General features: G+C 47.0%; 1 long non-coding RNA gene across 1 annotated transcript; it reads left to right on the forward strand.

Annotated features, from left to right (window-relative positions):
* The first annotated feature begins 13,286 nt into the window (after positions 1 to 13,286).
* LOC147728291 (uncharacterized) lies at positions 13,287 to 14,149 on the forward strand. The gene is made up of 3 exons (XR_015309548.1): positions 13,287 to 13,368; positions 13,469 to 13,546; positions 14,046 to 14,149. It is a non-coding gene; the product is annotated as an uncharacterized LOC147728291 (long non-coding RNA).
* The last annotated feature ends 5,773 nt before the right edge of the window (positions 14,150 to 19,922 follow it).

Genomic DNA, 19,922 nt, shown 5'->3' on the forward strand with positions numbered 1-19,922 from the left:
CTTCTCATACGCGAACCGGTCCAGGCGTGACTGCGCCGCCACGTTTTTAGGTCCTTTGCCTGCCATTCCGTCGTCGCCTGGGCCGGCTTGGTGCCGTGTAGACGTCGCACTCCAAGTTCCACAGGGGCTGTGCCTCACAGACCTCCTCGGATAGCTAATAGGAGGCTGTACCGGGGTCCGTTCAGTGTGTAGGGATGGGGTGAAGCCTTCGAGGGACTTTCCAGGCACTGTGTCCAGTAAAGGCGCCCAGCTGGACCGGATCTTTCTTGTGTGGAGGTGAGAGGCCACCAGCAGGGTCTCGGGCTGTTGTGCGGGTTATGCAGCTGATCGGCGTTGCCTTGAGGGAACTGTCACCGCCCTCCTTGAGTGCCACGCGTGCCCCCTTCTCTTTGCGGCCGTCGGGCCCCCTGCTCGGGATCTCTGATGTCAATGAGGGGCCCCGTGCCGGTGCCCACCAGATCCTGCCAGGGAAAGGACGGGCGCCCCGTGTGAATGTGCTTCAGGTCTCAAGCCGGGCGTGGGTGTCCTCGAGGTACTTTGCGGCGTCTGGGCTCGTTGCCGCTCCAGGCGCCCTTGGGGAGTTGCTGCGTGGTACAGCTATTCAGCGCGGGCTCCGCCGGCCAAGATGGCGGTCGCCGGCCTGGGTTCTGCCGCTCCGTGTGTCACCCTCCGCCCGCGCCGGGCGTCTGCGATCTCTTGCCCTCACCTCTGGTACGCCTCCCGCCGGGCCCCTCCGGCTCTCGATGTCCGGCGACGGCGGCTGAGTGCTCCGGTCAATCTTCTACCGCCGCACTCCGTGGCTGGGCACTTCCGGTGTTTCTGCGCCCAACATGGGCCACTTCATCCCGGCCTGCCACGTACTGTGGTCCCCGGTCCGGACGCTGTGCAGAGGCCCCTCCTGGGCACTGCCAGAACCGCACTTCCCGACCTCGGATTGAGGTCCCGTTTGCACGGTATGTCGCCGCTTGGTCCTAGGCTTCCGTGCCTTCCCGCCTGGGAAGTTTCAGAAACGGATGGATGCTCGGATTGATCCAGGGAGCCGCCTCAGTCACGGAGCTCTCCCTCTAGGCTGCCGCCATTGTCGGCTGCTAGCCACGCCCCCCCTTGAATTATTTTTAATAAATCATTTTTCAGGATTTTCGAGTAGTTGGGGTTTTACAGGTTTCCCACCCAAGCTATCTCTACCTAATTCTTCATAGCATTTTTCTATAATTCTGGCAAGCTCAATTGGTCGATCTGTTATATCTGTTTCCTTCAATTTCTGGCGGATCGCCACAGATGCTGCTTCTCCTTTTATATTGGCTAGTAATATAGCCGAGACCTGCTTGAAGTCTTTCAGTAATTTCATACCAAGAGTTAAAGCAGGTTCTGGACCGTATTCATTCTGAATCTGTTTTAGCACATCTGGTATTACCGCCATGAACGGAACACCATGTGTTTTTGTGTAAATGGAAGCAAAGACTGTACCCCAAGTGTCACAGTCCTCCACATGTGGTGCGACCCCCATTGGAAGGCAGATGGTCAGAATTCTGTGTTTCTCAATAGGGGTAGTATTCGGAAATACTGCCTCTATTTGAGTAATTTTCTGCGCTAACCAGAAAGGAATTTGTTCCCGTTTTATGGGTGTTTTACCAAGACATGATTGTATGTTCTGTGGTGTAATTTTATTTGTGTTCCCCTGATGAGGGGTCAGCTGTGGAACATTAACAGGTGTTTGGACTGTTGCAGTCCGCATTACATATTGGACTAATTGTCTATGTATTTTAATTAATGTTTTTAGCTGTGCTAAAAATTCTTCCTTTGACATTTTTGCAATGTCCGGATGTGGTGTGTAGCTGGCTAGAACCGGCCACGTTGCTCCTGGTCTACCTAGTGGACCGAGCCTGGTGATGTGATCATTGTGTTTTAGGGCGCCTTTAAACCAGAGCAGATGCTCCTGGTATTTTAATGGAATTTCAATCTCCTCGAAAGGAGCGTACTATTCCGGAGGATCCTCTATTTTGTAATAGTGGAACTCGTTTGTCGCAGCGTTTGCTGCTGGGAATTTTATCCAAGAATAGAATACCTCTGTCTGCCGATATTCGTGTGCCTCTATCACGAAGATGACTGTACCGCCTTGAGCTGTCAGTCCATTTTCTATAAGTTTTAACGTTATAGTTTTTCTTATGTTGACCGGGATGATTATTGCACCCGGTTCATTATGTAGGATACTCGCGTCGTCCATCATTAGTTGTATTGCTAATATGGTAGCATCCCATTCATCATCGCTTTCTAGCATTTACTGCCAGAAAGATTTTTTTGTTGCAGATCAGGTGTCAAGGAGACAAAGATTAGGTTGCACAATATTTTGGAACACTGTATCTTTCAACGTTGAATAAACCAGAGCTTTACATGGGAATCTCTTCCTACTGAGTTCGGGCGGATTTTAACTTTTCACCCACTCCAGACGTCTATTGGAGTATTTACGGGAGAACGGTCTGTGTGAAAAAGCACGACTGAGTTACTCTAACGTCTTGCGTTAGTTTTATCGCCTTACCAAACATTGGGCGCCATGTAGTGTAGTTCCTATTTTCCCTATAGGCCCTGCGCATTGGAATAACATAAACAGCAGTGTAGACGTAGAAGTGCGGTCTTCAAGGTCTCTACTGACTATGCTAAACTTAATTGGGTTTGTACCAACTAGCTCAGAGGTCACTGGGAACTTTCTTGACTGAATAGGAAGTGATCAGCTTCCCTGGCTCAGACAAGAAGTGATTCAGTTTTCCAACAACCGCATAAACATGACAACTTTGCTCCTTAGAATAAGAGTCAATCTCTAGAGTCGTGTGAAACAATAGACAGCTATTTCACTCAGTCAGTTGTGCAGATTACTTTCACAGGATGCAGAGAATGGAGAGACGGGCGTTTTCAATAAAAAGGTATGATTTATTGAACAGTCTTTCTTCTCGTGCAAGAGAAATGAATTGCCACAATTGCAAGACTTGTTATTATATAAAGTGCGTACAGTAAAAAGAGGATTGCGGAATAATACTGTAAAAGCATTGATATGGTTTCTTAGCCATACAATGGTTAAAATGAATAAAATATATACATTCATATATACATTTAGCTAACGTACTCAACTGGTGCTTCTAACTACGCCTACCCCAGTGTACCTGACCTAAGCCTAATACTTGGGAGGGAGTAAGTAGCAGTTTAAGTTAAGTTGGTTTTGCCAAGAGTTTGCTTCAAGAATTCTCTCTAAGGGTTTAGTCAACACCATACCTCTGGAATAGAATGTTGGAGGTATTGTATCTCCTCTCAGGACTTGATATCCCAGTCACTCGCAAGGGTAGGCTGGAAACGCCGGAGCTGGATTTTCTCGGCAGGAGAAAAGACAGCGTCTTTCTCAGCGCGTCAAGGAGGAGGAGGGGCAGCGTCCTTGGGCTTCTCACATCTGCTGGGCTCTGCAAGGGACAGCTGTTCTGCTCCTGTATTCTCTACCACCACCGCTGTCGCGTTTGCTTAAGGCAATGCTGGTATTATTTATACCTGAAAGGTGCCTTTTTTGACGTACGTTTTTGGACATAAGACGTCAATAAAGATGTCACTAAGAACCGGTCGTTCTTACAGTGCTCATTAGAGTTCTATTACTAATCAAAACATAGCAAGCGGTGCTTTCCCAGGTTGCTGGGGGTTTTATCTGGTGAAAGAACTCAGTGTGTAATCTAGTAATCTTAGATAGTGGCTTCTGCTGTGTCATGTACTTTAATGAGCTGCAGAGGCGAGTTTCTGAAATATGGCTGAAATATGGCTCTGATCGTTTATGCCATTATAGGGGTTTGATTTGATTATAACCGAATAGGGCATAAGGTCACATATTGATCGGGGTCCTAGATTAGCACACAACACTGCTACTTCTACAGAGCAAGGGGAAAGACTGACAAATCCCGCAAGAAACTACAAAGCCACCTCTACTCAGAGAACTGTCCAAAGCCCGAAACGACGCAAGCAGAACGAGTGTGGCACACACCCACCAGTGCCTCTCGGGCTCCACCGCCAGCAAGAAACTGCGTCACCCACCCCGAGTGGCGAACGGCTGTCACTGCAAGAGAGCCAACCGGACAGCAACGTCACAAGATAGCTGTCCCCACCAACAGCGCAAGACAGACTGGTGCAAAGTGCGCACCACAAGTGGCTGCCCAACGCCTCCACCGGAGCAGAGATCGCGCCATTTCCTCCTCCTGGTGTATAGACACAGCCGCAAGCTGCGCCACAGGCACCCGCAGTGCCTGAAGAAAGCGTCCGCGGAGCGACGGAGTGCACTTGGTCCAAAGCACGCAGAAGGCCACGCGAGTGAACCCGACAGCACAGGCAGGCGCCCCGGCATGTGAGAGACATCTCCACAAAAAAGCACTGCTGAAATGAGATACCCTACATCTCCACTGCCTCAGAGAAGCCCCACGGTGGGCTGAAAGAAACACAGTGTCCTCCCTCACACGGCCTCAAGACAGAGTCTGCACTGACCCAAGACGGCAAGAGAGGAGTCGCACACCCCATGTGGCAGGCCGCCACAGCAACAGATGCTCCAACAGCACAGCAACACATGACCGGCTGTCACAGCGCACAGCAACCAAGGAACCTGTCACGCAGAGTGAACAGTCCGGACGAGCGCACCAGAAAACAGGAAGAAGCAGTCACCAAGACGGTGCAAGCACAAAGCTCCTCGAGCGAAGAGAAGAGAGACCCTGTGGAATCCCTGAGGAGGGGGTTGTGCCACTGGAAGTCACCAAGATGTACACGCAAGTCCTACCAACAGGACAGGCCTGGAATAGGTCCGCAACAGGAAAGGAAGACCGTCACAAGAGCGACGTGACCAGTGAAATGTCCTTGTGGAGCAAACATGAGACAGGATGCCACATCCAAGGAGAAACCTGGTCGGAAGAAGGAGAAGAGCGTGGCACAATGCTATTCAGCAAAGGAGGAAAGAACAGTGGCATGACGCCACAGGGTGGACAACCACCACAGGTGCGCACGAAGGAACAGAAAAGAGCGACAGGAACAAGGACTCGCACCAGCACTGAGGAAGGTGTTCATCCACACCAACCAGCCACCTGGGTGCAGAGACGTCACTGAGACAGCTCCGCAGAAGGACCTACCGTAAGTCGCTAGCAGAGCAATCTGTGTCCTGGCACCACGCTTCGGAGTTCGACCGTCCTCACACCTGTCACCGGCTGCTTGGTATCGATAGCACCACACCTCGCAGTGCACCTGCCTGCTGACAACGGAGCAGTGCCACAAAGTCCCTAAAGTCCTCCTCACTCCCTGAGGTCATCCCGACAGAAGATCGCCGCCTGTCTGCCCACTGAAGAAAAGGAGAAATCCTGTTACCAACTTCCAAGTGCATCATCACCAAGGACCGTTGCACCACCGAGTGTATCCACACACACCCGAACTACCAGAGCTCACGGAGGCGAATCACCCAGGAACAGTCTGTGCACCCCCGTCAACCTACAGCCTGCCGAAGACGAGCACACCCAGCCATTAGAAGATATGCCTTTGGGGACCTCTTGGGAGTTCCGCAGCGACCCATAAGCATGGCCTACGCAATGTGCCACACAGCCCATGCAGTCAGATGGCAGTCCAGGGGACAAGGGCCTCGACGGAGTTCCCGTGCGAAGGGAGTCCAAGTAGGAGAGATGTGTGGGCCGTGGCTCCACGTCAGGTGCAGGAAACACGAAGGTCACAGCTGAAGACTGGTCACCCACTAGATCGCCAGAGGAAGGCGCCAAACCCGACTCCAGATGGTGAGGACGCCCCGACGAAGACACCACCCTCAGAGGCTACATAAGCGGCTTGACTGCGAGTCCGTTGGCAGTCCCTCAGCGACGCCTTTGCGCGGCTCCCGCGAAGCCCGCACGGTCCACACGGTTCCATCGCAGCTAGCAGGAAAAGCCCTCCAAGAGGCTCGAGTGGCAGTGGAGTCCAGGCGAAAGAGGCAAGTCGAACGTCGCTCAGCCGTCAGGAGTAAGGAGAGTCACCAATCACGTCATCCCCCACAGGAAGGCCTCACTCACAGAGATCGTCTACGTCACCCAAGTGGATCTCACCACAGCTCTACATGCACCAGCATGAAAACTCTGTACACCGACTTCAACACCGCAAGATCAGGCCGGTCTGAACCACACCGCTGAGGTGGAGTCAAGCGTCTTCACTTTGCAATCCGGAACTCTAACACTGCCCAGCAGACGGCCTGAAGAGACTCGTTTGGTGGTGATTTTTGCTTATTTGTTTTTCTTACAGGTTGGACTTTTGTTTGATTCTTTTCATGGCAATTTGGGAGGGATGTAGTATCTGGCAGGATACATTCTAGTGTTTCACTCACACTGAACATCCACCCACCGCAGGGGTCACTAGTCAGGTGACCTTGTTAATAAAAGGGGCTGGAGTGCACGTGCTCCAGGCCAGTTACCAGCACCCCACTACTGTGTCAGTGTGTGTTATTTTCACTAGCGGGCCGCATGCGTGGTGCCCAGACAGATGATGAGTTTGAATGTGTCCTGATAGGGGGATGGTAAATACAGCTGTAAGTCTGTAATACTTCGTTTAAAACAATGTTTTGTTTGTATTCATAGCCATATAAAATGTGAAATGTATTTTTGAATAGTTTTGCATTAAATGCACATAAATCATGTAAGTGTATTATGTCTATATTGATAGCGTGGTCAAATTGGGAATGAATAGTCCAGGTTATAGGTGAAATATTTAGCTGTTTAGTCTTTTTGGGCAGGCTAGTTTCTTTGTTTCTTGCAGTTGCCTACCTATGACAGCCTAACTGTTGGTATCTTTTGTGTCCTTAGACTGGTTTTGGCCTTTAATTGATGTAACACCGTAAGTGGCCAAGGTTGTGCCTAGACGTGGCTCCCTTGCTCACCGTGCCATAGGATCCAAGCTATACCTCACTGACGAGGCCTAACAAGGCCAAAACCAGTCTGGGGTTCCTTGTGTTCCCTTCTGGACGAGGCCCGTGTGGAAGTTCAGAATGAACTGTTTCTACAAGGAGCAGGATCAGTACTGATTTGCATAACGCGGGGAACACGTGGGCGCGCTGAACCACCGACTCTCAGAGACTCAGCACTCCATCTCCCTCCCCCCTACCCCGCCTCCCCCCCTGAAGACTGCACCCGACTCTGAGACACATCTTTGGGGGACCAGAACGGGTGGCACACTAGGGATCATTCTTTGCCCTACAACATCTCCATATGCCCCCGCACCACTGGGGTGAGTGATCTCCTGCCAGAGGTTGACCCCACTGAGTGGCCCAATGCTTTTGAGCCTCGTCTCTACTGTTGGAGGACTGCAACCGCTCCACCATACCCTAGGCCTTCACTGAGCCCTTCTCCCTCTACATGCCCGCAACGGGGGGCAGCCCTAGCCCATAACCTCGGCCCCTCCGCAGCTGAATGGAGTTTGAACACAATGCCTAGTAGGACATGTTGCTGATGAATATGTCTCTTTACAACGCATGTGATAGATCGCATGCCAAAACAACGCGGTCGTTATAACGACCATGTTGTTATATCGCATACAATTACAACGCAAGTTGTTACAACGACTTGCTGTGAGGGGCGCGCTGGACTTTGGAATAGTATAATTTACTATTCCAACTCCAGTTTGTGCAGCAGTAGGGAAGGTGTTGGATTTTAAATCCAATGCCTTCTGCCCCCTACAGCAAGTCGTTGCAACGACTTGCGTAGTAATGATTTGCGATGTAACAACGTGGTTGTTGTAACAACAGCGTTGTAAGGCCATGCGATGTATCGCATGAGATGTAAACGATGTCCCCCGATATCCTGATTTCCTCCATTTTCCCCTCACTGGAATTCTGTGATGCTGGCCATACACTTTACCCTGTGAACTGATCTTTGGGGTGTTCACCCCTCACCTATACCAGCTACTCTCTTACCGGGAGTGCCCAAAGGGACCTGGACGTCTGATCATCGGTTGGCCTGCTTTACTCCTCTTCGACCTGCTTGGGGCGTTCCTCGGCCCTTGTGCTCAGTTGACTGGATCAATCCCCCATACTTACACTTACCTGGTTGATGCTGCATCACTTGTTCATTGCTCCCTACTGCAGGGCCCTTCATCTGTTGCTTCCTTCGTTTTCCCATGTGACATCCCAACTGCTGCTGATCTTTTAATACTCAGGCAAGATCCCACACTGTCCGTGGATGTCCAAGGGCAAAGTGACCCACTAGTTACTGTTCTCAGAGGCAGTAGGTGGGAAACAGACCTCATGCTGCGACAAAATAGCTGACATCATGCTAGAGACCATAATGAAAGAACTGGCTGTGATAAAACTACAATGGACTCGGTCAGGGAAGACACACTGTTGACCTATTCTGAACTTAAAACAATGAGGGCGTATCTGACTGGGTTCTAGACTCAGCTGAAGACGACGGACCAGAAAGCCGCTCCTGTAGATGACCATTTGCTGACACTGGAAAGGGAGCCAGCCATGGGCCAGTACTGTGGCATCTGCAGCAGACGTTGGTGGATGTGGTGGATTGCAGCTGCTGCAGCAATGTAGCCTTCTTGGGGATACTGGAGGGTCTAGAGGCAGAGAACTTAGAAAGCTTGTTGGTATCCTTTCTTCTGGAAATTACTGGCATGACGATCTCTCCCCCTTTAGAATTTCAGAGGGTCCATAGGATAGGTTAGTGAACTGCCAGATCTGGTACTATGCCCAGAATGTCATTGCGCATCTGCTTCATCACCAGATGGATTGACAGCTTATAACAGCAGCAAAATGCAACAGTGGGCACTTAATGGATAAAGACTCAAAGATGTACATTGCTGCCTTATTCTCGCAAGTCATAATGCTTCAAAGGAAGAAAATTCCTGTCACTGAGACAATACCTTCCAAAGTTGGACATTAGGTATGGCCTCCTGGAGCCTGTTGTCATACTGATTACGATCAATGGTACCCAGAGGGTATTCACTGAGCTGGATGAACTTGAGCAATTTCTGGATGAGCTGGATATTACGGAGATGGACACATCAGGCTCTACATCAGTGGCAACTGCCACTGCATCGAGCAAGGACCCGGACGTTGTGGTCGGCATGGGGAAGCAGGAGTTGTCCGGAACAGAACGATGTCGACTGGAATCAGTTCTCCAATGGTGGCAGAAGGGCGAAAAAGTTACTTCCAATTCTACTGACAGAGGCAGAGATTCAGGTGGACTGGATACTGTGGCCTGCCTTTCACTACTGCTGTGGGTAAGACCTAGCTGGTTACATGGTGGGAGGAACGCAGGGAAGGGTGTCTGGGAATTTTGTGGTTATGGCCTGATTGATGATCTCTTTCAGGAGGATATCCTGGCCTCCAATTGGACAGTGCCTCTTTGTCACCGATTCTTTTTGTAACTTTAAAACGGCTGCTGGGGGTGCTCATGATTTGGAATACTTAAGATAATCTATATATCGGGACAAGCAGCGTTGGGGGGGACCTCACCTCAGCTGGCAAGGAACCCACCTGTCCAAAGATGGGGTAGTAGGAGAGGGCCAGACGCAGGTTGATTTGGGATCCAGAACTGTTACTGAAGTACTTCTTTCTAGTATTTGCCTCGGTTTTATTTCTTTGTTGGTGCTTTTCTATTTTTTCTCTGTTTTATCTTTTGCTGTAGTAGTTTGTACACTTTTTCTAGACAGTCCAAACACATACTCACTGAGGGCATCACAACGGTGGTTAGACCAGACTTACTACCCCCTTCCCTAATTGAGTTGCACTCCTCTAGCCTAGGGACCTCTGGTTCTCACATACTCATCTTTCCCTCTTTCCCACTCCCTCTATTGCCAGGCCAGCTGTTTCCTGCTGATTGCGGTGGGCCTGTTGATGGAGGTTTGATGGCACATACAAGACACAGGGAGTTTTGTTTTTGAATGTAAGCAGACTTACCCATTTTGTCAAATGCAAAAAAGGTTCTGGCTTATATTGCCACAAAATCTCCTGACATTGCGCGTGTACAGGAGACCCACCTCTCCTGTTTGGAATAGGACAAACTATAACAGGACTGGGTAGGAAGGATCAACAGTGCCAGCTACAGGGGTGGTACACCGGACCCTACTGGTATGCACGGTTCATCCAAGCATTCTAAATATCGTGGAGTGGCTATACAATGCATGCTCGAAAAAACCTGGGTGGACACGGAAGGGCGGTATGTATTTGCTTAACCTAAGACCATGGGGACGACAATGGTGGTGGGATCGCTATATGCACCAAATGCCAACAGTCGACTTCCTGTCTTCTCTGTCTCAATTTTTTGTGGAATTTAGACACTCCCGAATGGTAGTGAGAGGCATTGGAACCTGGCTTTGGACACATACATAGATAGGATGGGAGGCTATGAGAAAGAAAATGCATGAGACTGCGTACTCCTGACAGAAGTCATGTCTGAGTATGGCCTCACAGACCGGGAACAAGTCGGGGTACCACGCGGGCGGGCCGTCCCCCCTGCTCAAAAGTTGAGCTTTCTATGATGACGTCACTTGCCCTCACGGCCGCCCCTAATTTTCTTAGATGACGACCGTTGACTTGCCCGTCGATCTCCCAACGACAGGGCTGGCTACCGCGTAGTTTCAACACTACCGGTTTCAGGACTTTAATCCTGGTAATGTTATCCTTGTTCCAAGTCAGAGGTGCAACTAGAGCCAAATTTTTGGGGGGAGGGGATGCTCAGAAAATATTTAAAAGTGGGGAGAGGCGGGGGGAGGAGGGGGGTGTAATTTTTCCAGCCGAGTCAGAGTGGAGATGCAGGGGCTCTAAGAAGGGGTGAAAAACAACGAAGCTTAATTATCATGCAAATGGTCTTTTAAAGAACTGTGAAGTACTAGGGTGCGGCTGTGTGTGATCAGGAACTGTCTCAGCCCGGGCTGCTGCGCACGGCGGGGGTGGGGGGCTGCTCATGCTTCCAGTGGTGGCGGGTTTCACCTCTGGGTCACTTCGCCGTTCGAGATAGCAATGAACAGGAAATGCGTTGGCTGTCGGTCTACAGCATTACTCTAGTTTTGTTTACACATGCCTCTTAGCTGGCAGTAAATATTTCCTTGATGTTTGCGGTCGTCACGTCTTTTGGCTGCTTTTTTTCAGAGTCCTACCTGCTACACCAGTATGTGCAAATTCAAAGTCAAACAGTGCTGCACTTTGGAAGATCTTGCATTTTGTTCACGCTGTTAGTGTTGTTACAAGTGACAAACCGACATTGCACGAGCGGTGGTTACAACTTCCTTGTCACGTGTCGGTTGTTGGAGAGGAGAGAGGGCAGCCGTGAGGCAGAAATCATCTTTTGCAGTGGCCCACCTGCTATGTACTAGCCTCTCTGTACAAAATCCTGCTTCTTAATGGTTTTTGTATAGCGCATTGTTTGCCTACTACTTGGCATCTGGGCGCTGCTGGAAGTCTATTTAAGCTTCTGTTTAGAAGTGTTGGAATTACCCACTGGACAGCATTCCGTAGGGTGTATTAATACTGCAATCACCTCCTGGCGGTGTGGGTGTGCTTAGTCTGTTTGCGAGTGGTGAGAAGTCCTCATGTCGACGCTCTTACTAAATGCTGTGAATAGCACGTATCATTATTATTACCCAAGTGATTGGTACTCATTTTACTGGAACCGGGAGGATTAGTTGGTTTTTGCCATGATTTGAACTAGTAAACTACATATTACCGTGTATCTTGAATGAGTAGTTGGCTCACTGAACCACCCTCCTAGTGAGTTTTGGAAGTAGACTAGGATGAAGAAGGTTCTGTTCTTATCATCAGCTTATTGGCTTTCATTCCTCTCTCTTCGCCGTTTATGTCTAATATGCCTCAGTTTGACAAATATTGATACTCTTGGATAATTTTGTGTGTGCATCTGTGGATGTTGTCATTTTAGCTCTTCTTTTACCCACTGACAGTGGATCGCTGCTGGTGCAAGGACGTGTTTTGGTGTTTCTGTATGTTGCAAGTGTTGCACTTTAAAATGATTAGATATCTTCCACAACACAAGTCTCCAGGAATGTTGGACCCCCAGCACTTAATGTCTTTACTAATGTAGGTGTACACCAAACTTCGTCCACGTTTGGACTATTAATTCCTCTATACAGGGACATAAAGTCCCAGGCTGAAGCACTGAGCAACTTCAATTGTTAAATCTTGCAATACGTGCAAATGATAGATCTGCTGCACATGTAATGTCACTTCCTGTTGTGGTGTCACTTCCTGTTGTGATGTCAATCCCTGTCGTGATGTCACTTCCTGTAACACCATGAATAGAACACAATAGAGCAACCCTGCCCTACGATATAGTGGTCCCAGAGAGGATCCAATCAGTATTAAAGGGGTGATTTATCTAGGAGCCAGCACTGCACATAACAAGAGTAGGTGAGGTACCTGTCCCCCGTTGCGGTTGGTCGACCGGTTTGAGCCGACGGAATCCCATTGAAGGACGAACCACTACAATCTAAAGGTAAGTGCATACCCCGACATACCCAAGCTATGACTTAACCCTTATAGGTGGCCAGTAAAATCATGTATATAATTAGTCTTTCTGCCCCACGTTAGGAACCCCTGCCAACAGCTACACTTTCGGAATCCCATTGAAGGACGAACCACTACAATCTAAAGGTAAGTGCATACCCCGACATACCCAAGCTATGACTTAACCCTTATAGGTGGCCAGTAAAATCATGTATATAATTAGTCTTTCTGCCCCACGTTAGGAACCCCTGCCACCAGCTACACTTTCGGCTTACGGAACTGTAACTACTGCACATCGCCTCGGCAGAACAGTCCAAATTCCTATCCGGTAAGCTGTCCTTCGATCTGGGCAACGGAACCCTAGTCTAAACCCCTCGGGTCCCAGGATAAATGGCGTTGCTAGTACAATCATGACTATAACTAGCCTTCCTTTCTCCTGTTAGGAATCCCTGCCGAAAGTTACAAACCCGGCCATGGAATCTTAAAAGCCACAAATCCCTGTCGGTGAGCAGACTGAAACCTTTCCAGGTAAGCCGTTAACCGCGCGGTGTTATCTTTCTGCAGTACAGGGCCATGGGACCCTAGTCTGTTTCCGACCGCATCCAAAATAAGACAATGGAGCCCATATTTAAAATTCCATCTAAAATAAAAACGGAGGGTTGAACCGAATTTAGTAGAGACCCCCTTGTGTTCCCTTGCTTGAAGTAGTGCCCTAATTAACATCAACTATTCAGGCAGTTACTCATTAAACCTCATTGTGATTACAGGATTGCAGTATCCGGCAAAAGTGGAATCTGAAAGTATCATCCCCCTTGTCCATAGGTCATCTGGCTACGAGTATCTGTTCTCTAAATACTAGGATCCCTATATAGGTAATATATTGCACGATTATTTTCCTCTTGCTAGCCACATCTTGTAATTCAGGAATATTGTGCTATGTTTTGATACATCGTGTTTCCTGCTTCCTTGTAGTCCATCCTTGTAAAGTGTCAAATTTCCTACTCATCACACGAATCATGCCAGTAACCCCTATGTTCTGACATACATTATGTAAGTACAACATTAGATTGTAAATAATGTTCTCTAAATAGATTTTGGGCTTCCAAAACTAAACTCCTGACCGCCATAACAACAGTTAAATTCAACTTAATGTATCTTAGTTCCAATTATGGGAATTCAGTCAATGCGCTCTAGAATGAATGTGTATGTGTATGAGGGAAGCTTAATCAGTCTGAATATGAGATATGTCATGAAATGTACCCAATGGTTCGCTTAGATAAGGTTATCAAGTTGCCTTTAACAGACCTCACCAAATGGGAAGTCTGCTCTAGGGAGTGTCACTAGGCAGTCTAGTGCTGCACAGTCACAAGAAGTCAACCACACAGCAATCTTACTATGAAACAATGTTTGGCTAAAAACATAAAAAACAAAAGAAGAAATCAATTATGTTATCGAAATGCATTAAATAAATAGAAAATGTACATTTGTATGATCTGAATTTGTATTTTGGATTTTGAACAAAAATCTAAGACACTGTTTTTATTTCCAGATTTTATGCCTGTCCCTCTCCCAGTAAACAACCCCCAGCCCTGACGAAGGTGCGGCCACACCGGCCAGTCACCGAAACGCGCGTCGGCTTGCGTTTCCAGGAAAACGGCACACTGGCCCATATTCATCAGGACTTCTTTATACGTCATCTGCCCCCTGGAATAACATTCTGACCTATGCAACAAACTTAACATCCTTATGTTGCAAGTACCAGGACTATATGAGTGAATGAAAGTTGAATGAAAGAACACTAGATTGATTGAAATGGAATGAGTGAGTTTGAGAGTATGAATGCAGTGTGGTATGTTACTGGGTAGGCTATGCTATAGGATTAACTCTCCTCCTTTTTATCTTTCCCTCTATCATGTGTTTTTTGATGTTATAAATACAATGTGGATTCAAACAATGTAATTAACTTTTGTACTTTTTGCTACATAAAACCAAAGAAGATAAACAAATAAAAATATATATATATATATTCAAAAATATATCTTCTCTGAGTATATATGGATTGACTTGCCTCTTGTTATGTGCAGTGCTGGCTCCTAGATAAATCACCCCTTTAATACTGATTGGATCCTCTCTGGGACCACTATATCTAGGGCAGGGTTGCTCTCTTGTGTTCTATTCATAGTTTCTTTCCCCCTACAGCCTGCCCACATCATTAAAACCCCCTTCTTTCACTAACTTCCTGTAACACCACCTAACTTGGAGAGTCCCCCCACTTCTTTTTTTAGGACTTGTGCCCTGCTCACAGACCCTTGAGGTCTTATTCACTCCAGAGACAGGAAATACACTTTCGTATCTAGGGTTCATGGGACCTGCTCTATGTTTGACTATTTCCTTATGAACCTTCCTAATCTGATGGCCCTGCAGGATTGCACAATCGTGGAGGGAAAATTGCAGATCATTCTCCTACGGTCTTGGATTTAGATCTTGAACATGTCGCTCCAGAGGAAAAACAATGGCATCTGAATGTGTCTTTCTATAAACCACCTCTAGAAAAACAGAGGCTTACAGACTATCTGCGTAGGTAACTAGCTGAGAACGAAGGGTCAGTTTCCTCCACACAAACGCTGTGGGATGTGATAAAAGTGTCCTGCGGGGCAGTTTGATGCTTCACTCAACGATTGGCAAATAGGAACTGTCCGATCAACAGCGGCATCTAGAACAGACTGTGTGAACGCCAACAGCCCAATATACTCAAAACTCACTCCCCTCACTTCTCCGCTCTTTGCATCAAAGGCTGCATATGCTCTCTTGTTCTTGAAAATGTGGCATTACGAGCAGGACGAGAAGGTAGGCAGGCTTTTGGCTAGGGTAAGGCCTAACTTATCATACTGAAAATAAGGAATACCGAGAGCCAGCTGTTCACACACCCAATGCAGATAGCAGAATCTTCCGCCCATTATTTGAGCTCCTTTCATAGAGCTGAGGCAACGCCTGACCTATGGTATGAGAATGAGTTTATGGCCAATGTACGTCTTCTGACCTGGTCACAGGTAGGCAGACATCAGCTTGATGGGGGCATCACAGAGGAAGAGATTTTCATGGCTATCTCAGAGATATCATACAACAAGACTCCAGTAGATTATGATTTTCCCACTGAGTGTTACAAGCAAAATACACAGTTAGTAGTCCCACTTCTATGTCAAATCTTCAAGGAGGCTGAGGAATGTGGTGGCTTCCCCGCTGAATACTGACAGGACCAGGTAGGTTTACAAATCGAGACAGGACTGGAGAGAGCTCATGAACTTCAACGATCGGTCTCTGAGGGAAGCTAGGCTGAAATGTACTTACTTTAAAATGTTGCATAGCTGGTACTGGACTGCATACAAACTAAAGAGAGCTAGACTTGCCCCAGATAACAGGTGTTGGAGATGTGCCAAAAGGATGGAGATCTATATCCTATCCTATGGTTTTGCCCACATATTGCCACTTACTAGGCAGGCATTTGGCATACCTTCCACAATACCAGTCTCTTCCCCTTCATTGACTCAGCAAAACAAGTCCTCTTGCACGATATGTCAGTTGTGGAAGAGGCAACTCACTTGTGTAGGAGGTGGATGTCCACAGCTCTTAACTAATGTGAAGATCAGTATTCTACGCCATTGGCAATCTTCTAGGGTGCCCACTCACTTGGAATGGACACCAGAACTGTTTAAATTGGCACATATGTAAAAAGTATACATAAATTACAGGATCAACTAATAAAGTTTAAGGATGTGTGGGGACCGTTTATTCACCTAATATACCCTTGAATTGAAAAAGCGGGCGGGGGGACAGCTGGGGGAGGCATGGGGAGTTCCGGTGGGGAGGATGCTAGCAGGACTCTGACTGGACGACTCGCAGTTGAGTGTATCACAGGGATTTTGTGAGTTTCACTGTGTATGCTTATGGTTCAGCCTTAGGTTTCAAAGGTGTTGACACACTGGACTGTGCTCATATATTTGTATGTTTTTGTTTTACTCTTCTAAATGCCGGGGTGCACTGCTTGTATTTCTTTCTTTGTCAAAATTTCACTAAAAACTTGGAAAAATAAGAGTCTGTGAGTGGGTATGTACGTCCTTGTGTCTGTGAGTAGGTGTGTGAGTGGATTTTAGGCATTACTTAGGCATTTAAAATGGAGTAACATAGACTCTGCTCTCAGTAGAAGATGACAAGAAAGAATTCCCTCTTCACAGTTACTACATGAGATATTGAGCTTGAAAAAAGCAAAGATGCAAACACCTCCATCACGGATTACAGACAACTTTTCATGGTGGAAATGCAGAGAAAACACACTTTCTTTGCCTTGGCCATGCACCCGGAGTTAGGATGATTAGTACTTTACAGAAGTGGAGTTTCAACTCAGGCATCTGCATTGTTTATATCTGTAAGTGCTTCCAATTAAGGTTTCATTTCTCTGAAAGGAGCAACGTGGCAGAATGAATCCTGCCCTGAGTTTTAATCCAAGAAGAGGCCACCGTTTTGTGCAACACCTCTACCCAAGTTGAGTACTTTCTATTTGCTAATTAGTAAGTGCTACCTCGTTGGGTAAATGTATAGTGTGTCTCCTACACTACAGCTATGTAAAGAACGCCGAGTAAATGTCTCCAGTGGCCTTGTGTTTCTGTAACTTTGCCAATGTGATTGTTACTTGAGCGTCTTCCTCGGATAACTTCACAGGAACTGCAGATAAAACTCACTTGAATGATTTGTTCTTTACAGAAGTAAGTGCTTCTTTGTTTGATGGAGATGCTATCATATTCCTTGGTTTCGGCTGAAACTTACCCCGAGGGGCCTTTTAGTAAGCTGTCCATTGAACTATCTCAGGCCCCCCACCAAGGAAGACGCGCACTCAGGACTGCAGGCAACACTTCTTTATTCTATGCCTGCCGTCGCCATACTAACTTTTTCCGGCTCCACCCCTTCCGTCTCCGCCTGCCCTGTACGCAGACCAGGGACAGGCAGGACAACATGACACCTCCCCCTTTTGTACAGTACTGCTTACTGTCTCTCAGAGTTCTTCAATGAGTCGAACAGGTCGCTTGGTTGTTCTTCGTGAGCGGCTGGTTTGCGCCCGTTCAGGAGTATGGCAGTCCCTGTCATCTTCTAGCCTCCCTGAGCTGGGACGTGCCCCATCACTGTTTCCTCCTTGGCTTGACGAGTCCGTACCGGAACCACAGTCTTGGAGTCGAGTGTGAGCAGAGGGATTGCACCTCTTGAAGTGGGAAATGTTTCGAGTTATCCGTTTACCTTCCGACTCAGCTGTGATCATAGTCCCCTTTCGACTGGAGACTCGCAGCGGGCGTGCGAGGTATCGACTGTCTGCCTTCGTCCTACGGTCTTGTTTTACCAGCACCCAGTCTCCTTCATGAATGTCCATCTGTCGCACATGCCTGCGCCGATCAGCATAGTCCTTCATCTTTGATTTCTTTTCCTGGTCCAGTTTCACCAGAGTGTCATGATCGGTGGTCACGGTTCGAGATTGCATGACGGTGTTTGACGCGGGCAGCCGCGTGAGAGGAACTCGCCTGAGCATCAGGGTGGCAGGGCATTGGTTTGTGGTACTGTGTGGCGTGGTCCTTTATGCTCGCAGCCCTTCGTTCAGCGCTTGCTGGATGTCACGGTGAGCGAGTTCCGCTTGCTTAACTGTTTTCTTAAGGGTCCCCATGAATCGGTCAACCATGCCGTTAGCTTGAGGCCATAAGGGGGTGATCTTCCGATGTTTGAAATTGAGATGTTTCGCAAACTCAGCAAATTCATGACTGTTAAACGGTGGCCCGTTGTCTGTTTTCACTCCTATGGGGATTCCCCATGCTGCGAATGTTTCGTCGATGACGGGGATGACAGCCGTTGCATTTGTGGAGGACACTTGATGCACTATGGGAGGATCACTGAAATAATATCAAGAGCCAAAATATCGACCTGCAAGAATATCGTGGACAAAATATCGACTGACAAAATATCGAGTTTCTATCTACAAACAGGTAAGTACAAAAATATCGAGTTAAAAATATCGTTTACAAAAATATGGTATTAAGAAATATCGACTTTACTAAAAACAATGGTAAAATAATATTAAAAATTAATTACTAAAATATACTTAAAAATACTTAAATTAACTTATAATAATTAAATAATTAATGAAAGTTAAAAAAAATTTTATTCATATTTCTTAAAACATATATATATATAGTAACAAAATATAATTAAATAATAGCCAATATTATTAACATACAATAACAAAAGTGTAAAGATTACTATTCCCACTCCAAAGAGTGCAAGCATAGGGTAAACGTTGGATAGCGTAGGGGTTAAAATTACTATTCCCACTCCAGTGAGTGCAACAGTAGGGAAAGCGTTGGATAGCGTAGGGGTAAAAATTACTATTCCCACTCCAGTGGGTGCAACAGTAGGGAAAGCGTTGGATAGCGTAGGGGTTACAATTACTATTCCCACTCCAGTGGGTGCAACAGTAGGGAAAGCGTTGGATAGCGTAGGGGTTACAATTACTATTTCCACTCCAGTGGGTGCAACAGTTGGGAAAGCGTTGGATAGCGTAAGGGTAAAAATTACTATTCCAACTCTAAATAGTGCTACAGTAGGGAAAGCGTTGGATAGCGTAAGTGTAAAAATTACTATTCCCACTCCAAAGAGTGCAACAGTAGAGAAAGCATTGGATAGCGTAGGGGTAAAAATTACTATTCCCACTCCAGTGGGTACAACAGTAGGGAAAGCGTTGGATAGCGTAGGGGTTAAAATTACTATTCCCACTCCAAAGAGTGCAACAGTAGGGAAAGCGTTGGATAGCGTAGGGGTTAAAATTACTATTCCCACTCCAGTGGGTGCAACAGTAGGGAAAGCGTTGGATAGCATAGGGGTTAAAATTACTATTCCCACTCCAAAGAGTGCAACAGTAGGGAAAGCGTTGGATAGCGTAGGGGTTAAAATTACTATTCCCACTCCAGTGAGTGCAACAGTAGGGAAAGTGCTGGATAGCGTAGGGGTTAAAATTACTATTCCCACTCCAGTGGGTGAAACAGTATGGAAAGCGTTGGATAGCGTAGGGGTTAAAATTACTATTCCCACTCCAGTGGGTGCAACAGTAGGGAAAGCGTTGGATAGCGTAGGGGTTAAAATTACTATTCCCACTCCAGTGGGTGCAACAGTAGGGAAAGTGTTGGATAGCGTAGGGGTTAAAATTACTATTCCCACTCCAGTGGGTGCAACAGTAGAGAAAGTAAATATTTCATATATTAATCAAAAATCTAAAAATGAATATCTATTAATAATTAATAAAAAAATAAATAAAAATGTTATGTAATATAATAAATAATATTTTAAATGTACTAATTAACAATAATTATTTCAATTAATCACCTATTAATACAAA

The sequence above is a fragment of the Lissotriton vulgaris genome, chromosome 3_1, assembly GCF_964263255.1.
Source record: "Lissotriton vulgaris chromosome 3_1, aLisVul1.2, whole genome shotgun sequence".
NCBI classification, from domain to species: Eukaryota; Metazoa; Chordata; class Amphibia; order Caudata; family Salamandridae; genus Lissotriton; species Lissotriton vulgaris.